Source organism: Micromesistius poutassou, assembly GCF_964030765.1.
Source record: "Micromesistius poutassou genome assembly, chromosome: 20".
NCBI lineage: Eukaryota > Metazoa > Chordata > Actinopteri > Gadiformes > Gadidae > Micromesistius > Micromesistius poutassou.
In genome coordinates this window covers 13492689-13504705 of record NC_140290.1, presented here as the reverse complement: position 1 = coordinate 13504705, position 12017 = coordinate 13492689, and positions in this window count along the sequence as shown.

The following is a 12017-nucleotide window of genomic DNA, read 5'->3' as shown; positions in this document are numbered from 1 at the left end:
AACAAGGATAATTTCGGAGCCATTTGGGAACACTTAAAGTAGTGTTAAGTTACGCAACAACCGCTTCAGCGCAAGACAGACGCACTGAGCGGCAGACGGTAGCTTTGCCTATGTGTTCAGCATCTCCTACACTGTACAAAAAGCAACCCGTCGCAAAAAACAGAAAGCTATGCAAATTGTTTGTAGTGAACTGAGGGCAGATCCACGATTGGTAACATTTGCAATGTAGGGTTGGAGAAGGCACACATCCAATGTGAGCAATACCAGGCAAAAACGTGTGTCACACGGTGCACCGTGCAAATTGGCAGCTCTGAAATGTATAAATCGAATTACGTGGGAACCAAGCTCCCAAAAAGGCAACAAAGTCAAAAAACTGAGGGGGGTCTCTCATATATCTGAAGGTGTCTGCCATATTTGGCATTGTAATTTCATCTTAAACAACGCTCATTATCCATCCCCGTGCGGTCTTACCTATTATTAAATAATAATAAAAAAAAATATATAAATATATATAAAAACAGATTAAAAAAAATATCTGAAAAAAAAATTATATAAAAAAAGATATTAAAAAAAATTATGAAAAAAAAAATTGTATAAAAAAAATTTGTATAAAATTTTTTTTTTAAAAAAAAAATTATATAAAAAAAATAATGAAAAAAAATTATATATAAAAAAAATTACATAAAAAAATAATTGAAAAAAAATTATATAAAAAAAAATTTATATTAAAAAAATAATTATATAAAAAAAATTATATAAAAAAAAATTATAAATAAAAAAAATAATAATAAAAAAAAATTGGACCTGCGCACAAATGTTTTTTTTTGGACCTGCGCGCGCATCTTTTTTTTGACATGCGCACGCGCATCTTTTTTTGGATCTGCGCGCGCATCTTTTTTTTGACATGCGCACGCGCATCTTTTTTTAGACATGCGCGCGCGCATCTTTTTTTGGACCTGCGCGCGCATGTCTAAAAAAAGATGCGCGTGCGCATGTCAAAAAAAAGATGCGCGCGCAGATCCAAAAAAAGATGCGCGTGCGCATGTCAACAAAAAGATGCGCGTGCGCATGTAAAAAAAAAGATGCGCGCGCAGGTCCAAAAAAAACCATTTGTGCGCAGGTCCAATTTTTTTTTTTTTATTCTTTTTTAAATTTATAATTTTTTTTATATAAATTTTTTTTATATATATATTTTTTTATATAATTTTTTTTTCATAATTTTTTTTATAGAATATTTTTTTTTACGTTTAGACGTATCATTTGTTTACCTACATAGGTATGGTTCCCGAATGGTCTCCTACGACCGGTTCAGTAATGCATTACATTACTGGCGTGAGATTCTGTAGAATCTTGTAATGCATACATAGCAGGGTCTGCGGGTGTAAATGTTGACTGTGGGGGGGAGGGGCAGTCTCTTACCATTTTTTTAATGGTAAGAGACTGCACGGGGATGGATGAGTGTTGTTTAAGATGAAATTACAATGCCAAATATGGCAGACACCTTCAGATATGAGACCCCTCAGTTTTTTGACTTTGCCTTTTTGGAAGCTCGGTTCCCTCTGGCTCCCACGTAATTCGAACACTGATTTATACATTTGCAGGGCATGTTAAATAAGTGCGGTGTAAAACCAAAGATAATACCGTTAGCATCTACAACTTGTATTTAATAAGCCTAAATTGTTGTGCTGTGTCCTGATTGGCTGAAGAGAAATAGCCACATCGTTGCGTTCTAAAACTGGACCCGACGATTTGACATGTTCAATCTTTGGGGACTCCTTGCAACTTGCGACGACCAGTTCACACTGCTGCAACTTTTCCCCTGCGACGTCCCAAAAGAGTCTCGTTGCGTCGCGAATCTTTGGTCTGAACTGGTCTTAAGAGACCGTCTCTGTGGTATCAATGATGAATTTACCTTAACATGTTCGCTGGAACTGTTGTAATTAGAATAGTTGGTTGAATAATGGACTAGGCCAACATGGACGCAAGATAACCTAATGTGCTATGATATTGCTTTTGATAAGGGTGATGTGTACCTTTTCCTAAATATTGTTTTATATATATATTTTTTTTTTACATTTAAATTTAAATATGGCATCACTATTAAAATGTGACTATATGTTTCTGTATACAAATGTTATATCTCCTGTACATGTTTGTATATAATCGTGATATTATAGTACCTGTGGTGTAACTTTGGTGATTTGGATACACTGTGACCCCAAACACACTCATGTGTCTTGGGGTGATTGGGTGATTGGCAGGCGAGCCTATAAAAGGCCACTGCGCCCTGTGACGCATCACGTACAAGGAACACGGATGAAGGGCTAGACCCGAAACGTTTCCCCTTGTTTATGTGTCCTGTAATTGTTGTTTCGGCTTTTAAAATACTTTTGGAACTTCTCAGCCCTAGTGTGCGATCTCCCCATTCTTCACTTGATAAACACTTAAAACATTAGATTGCCAGCTGCTGGTCAGAGATGACTATGGGCATCAAGAGAATTAACATGAAAAAGTCCAGTGTTAAATTTCACATGACATGTCATTCACAGCTGCTAGTCAGTGATCAAAGTGTGAATTTCAAATTCAACAATATGGCCAAATATTCAGGTATAACTTGAAAAACATTCTGCAGTTACACTTATGCTAGAACAATAATCCCTGCTCAGATGCATCTAAAATACAATTTAAGACAATAAAATGTGTGATAAACACTTAAAACATTAGTTTGCCAGCTGCTGATCAGAGATGACTATGGGCATCAAGAGAATTAACATGAAAAAGTTCTGTTAAAATTCACATGACATTCACAGCTGTCTTGACACGTATGGCTTCACAGGTTCACAGGTCTAACTTGAAAATACATTCTGCATTAACATTTTGCTAGAACAATCAATGTAGCAATGTAACGATTATGTAGAAAAATATAAATCAATGTCAAATTTCACGTTGCCTTCTTAGCAACAACTACATAGACTTACAAATGGGTGTAACACACATTTTACAAACATTTGAGTTATTAACCAGCAATTAGTCGGAGAACACAACACAAAACAATGTGAAAATGTCAAATTTCACAGCTGAGAGCTGACTCCAAGAGGGAAAACCTGTTTCTTCATTTCACTTTTCTTTTTGCAACGTTTAGACAAGACAAAGCTTTTTCTTTAGAGATCGCACACGGTTAGAGCATTTTGGGCCATTCTCCAGGAACACCTTTGTGTTTCAAAGGTGTACTTAAGGTCCTCCAGATAGGAAATATTGAGTGCATAAAGGAGGCCGAGAAGGTAGGCCAAGGCAGTGGGAGTAGCCGGAAGGTCCTTTACTACTATGGATTCCTTTAGTGCGATGTTTTGGATCTTGGGGGGGGGATGAGGCTTCAGCCACACAGTCCTCAAGGACATACAGGATTCCCACAGTGACTCCCTTGGCAGCCACGTCAACTGGATCAGTTTCCTGTTTGAGGACATAAAGAAATATGATTTAATTCAAACTCGCATCACACACTACATGTCTTGTAGGGAGCCAGGCATCCCCTCTACAACTCAAATTGGATTGTCATGTCCAATATGACATTGTCTGTCATTTTTGCTTTGTTGTTGAAGGACCATTCCGGTGTATACTGATCCATATCCCCGTCGTTCAAGCTTATCTGGTGCTGTCCATGGGAAAAATAATGAGAAAATTTGTAAAGCTGACCTAATGTGGTAAAGAACCTTCCGTTTCTGTGCCCCATTTGGTCAGCTTTATTTCTCTGGCCATAATTTTATCCATGTTTTTTTTATCCTAATTTTCCCTATGGACAGTATGCAATGACCACTAACAGGGCTATGAATGACGTTGGCTCCTCACTCTAGTCACAAAGAACAAGGCTCTGGGAATCAACACCTCACTATACAATTGGATAACCAGCTTCCCAACCAACCGATCACAGGTGGCCAGAGTAGGAAATGTGACATCCACTATCCCTATGTGATGAACCCCCTGCAGAGCAGCAATCACACCACCATCATCAAATTTGCTGCTGCAATGGGTTGGTGCACCTGATCAGCAGAAACAACTATCAAATGGGCCTATACCTAAAAGGAGCCCTATGAATTAATAAGCCATTTAAAAAGGTCCCATGGCATGAGATTTTCTAACATTAATGAGTTCCCCTAGCCTGCCTATGGTCCCCCAGTAGCTAAAAATTGCATTAGGTGTAAAACGAGCAGTAGGTATCATGCTCCGCCTTTGAAAAAAATGAACGCTCAAACGCGCAGATTTGGGATCTGGCCCCATATGTCGTCATATGGGGCCAGGTTACCTCCCCTTTCTCTGCTTGAGACAATGAGCTAGGACCGTGCGAGCGCCACGTGTGTGTGTGTGTGTGTGTGTGTGTGTGTGTGTGTGTGTGTGTGTGTGTGTGTGTGTGAATACACACACTGTAACGCGCGTAAGTGTTCTTTGTTATTTGGATAACCTTTCTGTTTGTGTTATGGCACATAACACGCAACACAAAAACGCAAGCTTGCATAAAGCTCCCATTTGATGAAAAGACTAGATTGCGTCGGGTTCTCTGAGGTCTCTGGTATTTCCACAACGAGATTCATAGTGCGGGTTATCTCGGCCATGTTTGAGAAGGAATTGGGAACCGTGACATGGAGGAGAAAAGGATTGTTGCCCAGGATTGTCCACCGGAGCCCCGCTGCCCGCTGAACGGGGTTGTCTCCCGCCGGAGCCCCGCTGCCCGCTGAACGCTGCCCGGGGTTGTCTCCCACCGGAGCCCCGCTGCCCGCTACCGTGGCAGCGGGGCTCCGGTGTCAATTATAAAGTGCTCAAAAACATGTGCTACAAAAAAGTGTTCTAAAAACATTTGCAATGTTAAATGTAAACATAGAGAAGCCTGAGATCTGAGAAGAACTATCTTCATATATATTATTTACAATTTCCTCGCTCGTTGCGGTACTCATCTTTGGTTTCTCACATGCTCTGTTTCTGTTATGAAACACAGAGACGAGACGGAGCAGCCAAGCGTGATACTGTTACATGATTGGCCATTGGTGTGTCGGTCCATACGTTGCTCTCCCCTCCACAGGTATCAGAGGACGCTTGCCTTTGTTCACGCAACAGGAGGAAACAGGAGATGAGCCCCTGGTCTAATGTGCCCCCTGGCTTGAGAAACCCGTTCTCAAAGACTTACTTTTAGTCATTATTTGAATTCGGCAGAATTCAAATTAGCCATTTTAATCTAGATTAATTCTAAAATTAATCTAATTCTAATTTAATTCTAAAAATAATCTAGATTAAAAAAATTAATCTATGCCCACCACTAATCACAATACATATCGTTATCGTTTTATCGCCGAGCCCTACTTAATATTGACGTGGAAATGGAAGAACCAGAGGCGTCTGAGAACCCGACGCAGTCGTTTGAGATTCATAATATCATCCGGAGGCGCAAACAGCTTTTGACCATGATAATATATATTATATAGATATCTAAATATAATATGATATTATTTAGATAGAGCTCCAAGCCTTTAATTTATGTATAAAAAAAAACAATTGTGTACATGAGAACGGTGAGAGCACATCAAAGCGTGTAGCAGCTAGGACCCGACTTTCTTTACTGTCTCCGAGTGTGTGTCGCTGTTAAACACCTGACAATGAGCTAGTTTACCATGATAAGACCGCCATATGAATCTGGAAAAAATGAATAAAGACAGGATTTGGTCTCCTATATTTCCTATGCAGGATAACTCATGTGTTTCCATTGAAAACAAGAAAATTCAAAGTGATCCTAAACTTTAAACCTACTCTACGTTCTGTTGGGAAAAAACATCAACCAAGAAATTTAAACAAATACAAACTGAACTTCCACCATCATGCATAGCGCACATTTAAACAGATAAAAGAGCAGAGAGGTGCCAGCTCACCAGCATAACCCGCAACAACCTGTACATCAATAAAAGCATCTTCCCTCATGGTATAATCCATGTATCTATAATCTATGGTATAATTCACCCCTGTGAGATGCATGCCAGCTCACCAGCATAACCTGCAATGTCCACAAAACCAAGGAAATGGTTCCAAACCAATGTAGAAGAGTATACCGCCCTTGTAGTTATGTGGCCCAGAACATTTGGACTCGGACTGTAAGAGAAATAATAGCTTGTAGCCTGTAGAGGCCTAGACCTAATCACTAGTACCAAAATAATGACCTGACAGGTGGTGAGTGATATGGCTGTGATCTAACCCCCTAGTTCTAGCCAAAGCGGGTAGCTTCGGCCTAACATCTGCCGAACAACCTGTATATCAAAGCAGCATCTTCCTCACGTATAATCTGAAACCCCTGTCAAATGCGCTAGAGGGACTCACTTCACAACAAACAATAAGCTTTTATATAAGACAGGCAATTAACTTCCATTCCCTCTCTCAAGCAGTCCAAGGGCGAAACAGAAACAAAATTTCAGTTTCTACGTGTGGTATTAACTGTAACTAAAATTACAGTATCTTCATTTTACAAGTGTATCTCTATGCTTGTAAAATATTTTACAAGCATAGAGATAATGACCATTAATACTTACAAGACACTGCTTGAAAAGTAGATTAGGATCTTCACGTAGGAACACAGGAAGTCCTTTCATGGCTGCTTCCTTGCTGTGTCTGACGATATTGGTGGTCTCAAAGAAAAAAATAAAAAAATAGAAAGATAGCTCTAATAATAGCAAGACTAATTGTAATTCAACAGATTGAATTTCATCTGGGCAAAAGTATTGTTTGGTACTGTAGTGTAATGTGCACACACCTCATCATCAAGCTTTCTCAGTATCTCCTTCAGGTCCTTGCCAAACTGTTTTTCGGGCGCGGTACAAACTCAGCAGTAGGGGCGTGAAAAACTCCTCACAAATCTGTAAAATGCAGGAAAAAAACAAATATGTACAGGAGGAATAGTAAGTAAATTGGGAGAATTTGTAACCTGTCAAAAATTGTCTATAGCCATTATAATTTTTAAAAGAATTTACAGCCACTCCAGGTTGTAGTGGGTGCGTGTGAATGAACGTGCGTGCAAGTAACAAAACAAACTCAAAGCATGCATCCAAAACTATTCCTTCAAAACAAAAAAAAAAACAGCGTCGCTTATTCGCTTCAAATACTATTTTCTTTTCAAAACTTGGGAATTAATACGGCGTGGTAAATAAAGTATTTAAAGCGAATAAGGGACGCTGTTTTTGTTGCTGTTTATTTGGTTTTGAACGAATAGGTTTGGACGCATGCATCGGCTTTGAGTTTGTTACTTTGAAATCTCCACACACACACACACACACACACACACACACACACACACACACACACACACACACACACACACACACACACGACTAGGCCGTCCTGAGGCGTCCATAGGCTTTATATGTTTGAAAGCCGTGACACACTCCTTTACCAGTTGGCCTGAAATACTCGACTTGATTCGGAGGACTCAGCCATTTTTCATATCAAAGCAGTGAAGGCGGGGGGAGGGGGAAGAAAGAGGATAGCAGATTAACCAGCAGGGCGCACAGCGCACAGACTTGAGAGGAGGTGAAATTACAGTGAGCCGTTTGACGGGAGAACAAAAATCAATAGGCGGTCGACTGATCGCGGCACTAGTCTCAATGTGCTACGACCTACAACTCCAAGGACAGAGCTGGTGGTCTGATCACGTGCTAAGTGCATGACGCCTGTGTAGTGCTAAGGCGAACTCACCGACGAGAAACCGTCAATTCCAATGGATAGTGTAGCCCAGGTGTCCAAACTTTTTAACTCCCATAATCTAAGATCCGAATCATCAAGCTGAGGCTAATATTCAGATCTTAGCTCCGCCGCCGGGGTGCTCCGCGGTCGGGGTTCCGCCGCCGGCCATAGGCCCGGTCAGGAATCTAGCTAAGATCTGCTAAGAGCTGAATGGCCCGGTGGTTGGGGACCGCTGGTGTAGCCTATCTATGGGCAATTAAAATGCATGAAAAAGCCATGCTGTATGGATAACGCGAACACATTGGGTACCTACATCTAATAGAAAAGTATTAATCGAACCGCAGGCCTTGACTAGGCTAGTCTACATAACAAAAGACGTGTGCAACTAGCCTAGCTAAACACCGAATTGTGTTCTCATTAAACAACTTGCGATACGAGAGTCCTGGTTGCACAACTATAATAACAAATTAAGTGAACAAATAAATGGCATCGTTGGTTGCATGGCTGAAACTTTTTAAACTCTTTAACTATGTTATTTGACTAAAGCCAAATCACAAGGTCCTTGAGACGCTAGCACTAACCGACTTAGCAAAAGCAGTTTCTAACATAAAAACACTTCAGTTGAGATGTATTTCATGAACTAGAATGCAATATCAAAAATTGAAGTAACTTACATTTCCAAGCGTTTCAAACGTCACGAAGTCTTGAATTTAAGTGAGTCTTGCTGATAGAATACTAAGAATAGCACGTTGTGGATTGTCGACAGAACGAACCCCTTCAAGTCTCTATGGGAACCCCCGTTGTGTGTCAATCATTTGGCGCCACAGCTTGGGAACTACAAATGCCATGTTCGGTTTACTCACAAATGCATGTTTGATTACATTTGTGAGTCGAACCGTTGGTGTAACGCGTTTTTCTTTATTCTTGTATAGTCATTACATTTGTTCATGGTAGCGATTCAGAAAATCATATAAACTTGATGGAGCACATTTATATTTTTTTTACAGTGTGGATTTAACATCCATTGTAAAAACGATGTGTAAAGAATAACACAGGGTGTTTTCATTCAATACCTGTAGATGAACCGTTTTGGGAATGGGACAAATCATCATCCAGATACATATTGGCAGGGGAAAAAACCTAGGGTAAGGAAAAAACTGCAGCTGCCGTCATAACCTCGCTCTTCAGCCATGACAAATACGGTTTGTACGGTTTGAGAACAGTAATTTATTTAACGAAAGGCAATTAATTTAACTAATCATTAACAAGGTGTGGAGTGTGGATATCAGTGGAATCAGTAGTGTAAGGTGTGCATGAGGGATGATGTTGTAAGGTGCATCCCAGAGGTGGGTGGTGATGTAAAAGGCCACGACCATGTCGATGAAGTAGTGCTTGTTAGCCGCCACAATGAATCAAATCCCAAACCGGTTTAACACCCAGGAGATGGTGTGCATCAGACACACCCAAACCGGTTTAACAACCAGGAGATGGTGTGCATCAGATCCCAAGTTCGTGGAGTGTCTGCAATTGAAAGGAATCATGAAAGGATACATCTAGTGATATATACTTTGTCAACAAATTCCATGAGGAGAAAAAAAAAAGATGAGTGATCCTATTAACAAGTAGGCCTATTGGTTCTGTAGCCAAAGCCTGGTGTGGAATAAACATGGACACAAAGCATTTTCATATATATTTATAAATCTTCAAGTAAACGTCTTCAAGTACTGTATTAGGGGCCCACTAACACCTATATTAAAGCATCCATAAAATAGCATGCCATGGGACCTTTAACATACATTGAATTACATTGAAAGAATACCACTTTATGGTTCAAACTATTTATTTGTGTTCCGATTTTGTTGGTTTGTATTGGAAATGTGGCTGAAATGGAAGGTTTTGTTACACTGGATGACGAAGTGACAGTTGAGGTACAAATGATTAGGCTATGTTTATGAACGTGTGTTTATAAATTAAATGAAGGGAAATGGTATTTCAATTTGAAGTGTAGTGCTGTGAATTGACCACTAGAGGGGTGTTTACGTTCATTGTGCTTTGGCTCATTTGTGCCGAGTCTGCAGAACTATTATCTCCAGTATTGGGAGTCGGGGAGAAACTGCCAATACAAGGTGATTCATTTTACTAGTCAATTCATGAACCACCACACACTCAGGAACGTGATTCAGGCTTCAATCTGTTCACAGTCCTGTTCATTTTACCTGACTGCTGTAGATTGAGATCTCTCAGCTTGAAAATCAAGATTATTAGTAACATCCCTTAAGTGTATTGACTATACATTAACATAATTTTACCTTTGACGTTTTCCAAAATTTCTTTCAATTTGTATTTAATTATTGTTGTTGATGAATATGATTCCATTGCCTACCAGAAATACAATTAAAATATACAATATTTAAACATCAAAATACACTTGAGTGGTTATCCAATACCATTGAGCCTCTCAGGATCCCTGTTTGATGAAGTCTGTGCATGGCTTCTATTAATCTTAACCATGCCTCTAGGCAGACTGCTGGATTCAGGCTCCGGTTCAGGTTCAAATCCCACCACTGCCCGTCGACCATTTGCATGGAAACCAGACCCCCAAATATGCTTCAACTGGGTAAAGACTGGGACAACTGTGTGACACACAAGTGGACGGATATTTATCAAAACGAAAACAGCTGAGTGGAAGACGATGCAAGCTAGAGTAAAATCAGACCGAGCAGAACCTCATGAAACAATACAGGAATTATAAACTGTGTCTTTAGTAAATAAAACTTAAGACTCCATCAAAGTTATGTCTCAGACATGAAACAAAAGTACGAATTGCATTAGGAGCGTGTTAATACTTTATATGCTGTGTGCCACATGGCCATCCCCAGGCCTTGCCTATTTCTCTGTGATGTAATCAACGGACCTTTGCACAGAACACAGATGTGATGTGTTCTCCCTCACCGGCCGCTCTGCCCGCCCCGGGTTTAAACATTAACAAGAACGCGCTCTTCACACGGAGCCACTGAATGTACATGTTGTTGCCTGGCTACTGGGCGCCTTCAGGGCCCTCTGTAGAGCCATTTAGCCATTCAGCACACACTTCCTATCATCAGAGCAACAGCCGTTAGATCCATGTTATTTGGGAACAGGTATAATAATAATAGTTATTTTGACCGCCTTTTAAAAGCAACATTTGAAAGGCCCAGAAAAGACAATGAGTGAATTACTGAAAGCAATGTACATCAATAGGGGTTTGGCAAACTTATTTCCTTATTAACCAATTTCATTTTTGATTAATACGCCTTTCATCCTATTCCAGGAGGTAATTAAAGTGCAATGTTACGCAGTCTCTGCTTTTTAACCCCATTATCAACTGCAGCGCCTTAATGAACCGAGCCAGAGAAGTGAGAGGAAGCCCACAGCCGCTGTGATGTGTGGTTCCAGCAAGACAATCGATGCAATCAACAGATAGCCACTAAGGGGGACCAGAGATTGTTTAAAACAGCTCTCCCTTAATTAACAATGGCCTTCTGAGAGGACCAACTATGTCAAGAGAGAGAGAGAGAGCCACAGAGTTTTCGCCACCAGGTCTCCATAACTCTCTCCGGTGTTCCCAGATGGAGGCAACAGCTGGAACCAGCGGAGCCAAGACAGCAGTCACATGGTTCGCGGGACAGCCTGTTGCCAGAGGACTTGGTACCATATTCCCCCTCCCCCAGAAATTCATTCAACGTCTGCATTTAATAATTTCATGGATGGAAACAGCAACATTACTTTGACATTTACTTTGTTTTCTTCGTCTTTCTTCAAAATGAAAAAAAAAAAAAAACACAGAACACAGACCTCACCATGAACCCAACTCTAACAATGACCCCTACACCAACAGGGGGAGGGCGGGGGGGGGGTCAACAGATCGAGCCAACAGAAGCCTTGTCCATTTCTGTTTTTTAATCCAATTGCATTTGATTGATGTGTCCGAGATCTTGCACTGAATCTCCGTCTCTGTGGTGGTGGGGTAGGAGTGAGGAGCAGAGGGCCCTGGGGAGGGGAGGGGAGTGTGCGTGTGCGTGCGTGCGTGCGTGTGTGAGGTCAGGGCTACATGGGCCGAGGGTTGTTTGCATGCAGTGGAGAGAAAAAAAAAGGGCGGCTGACTTTTAGCTCCCAGCCATAACAACCACAGAGGACACTGAGGTCGGCATTTCTCTCCACATTCAGTCCCCTAAAAACACAATCCCAATCAAATGTCCAAGTCAAAGACGCACCTCCCTCCCCCTCCCACCCCATCCAACCAATACCCCCTGGTGACGTCCCTCGCA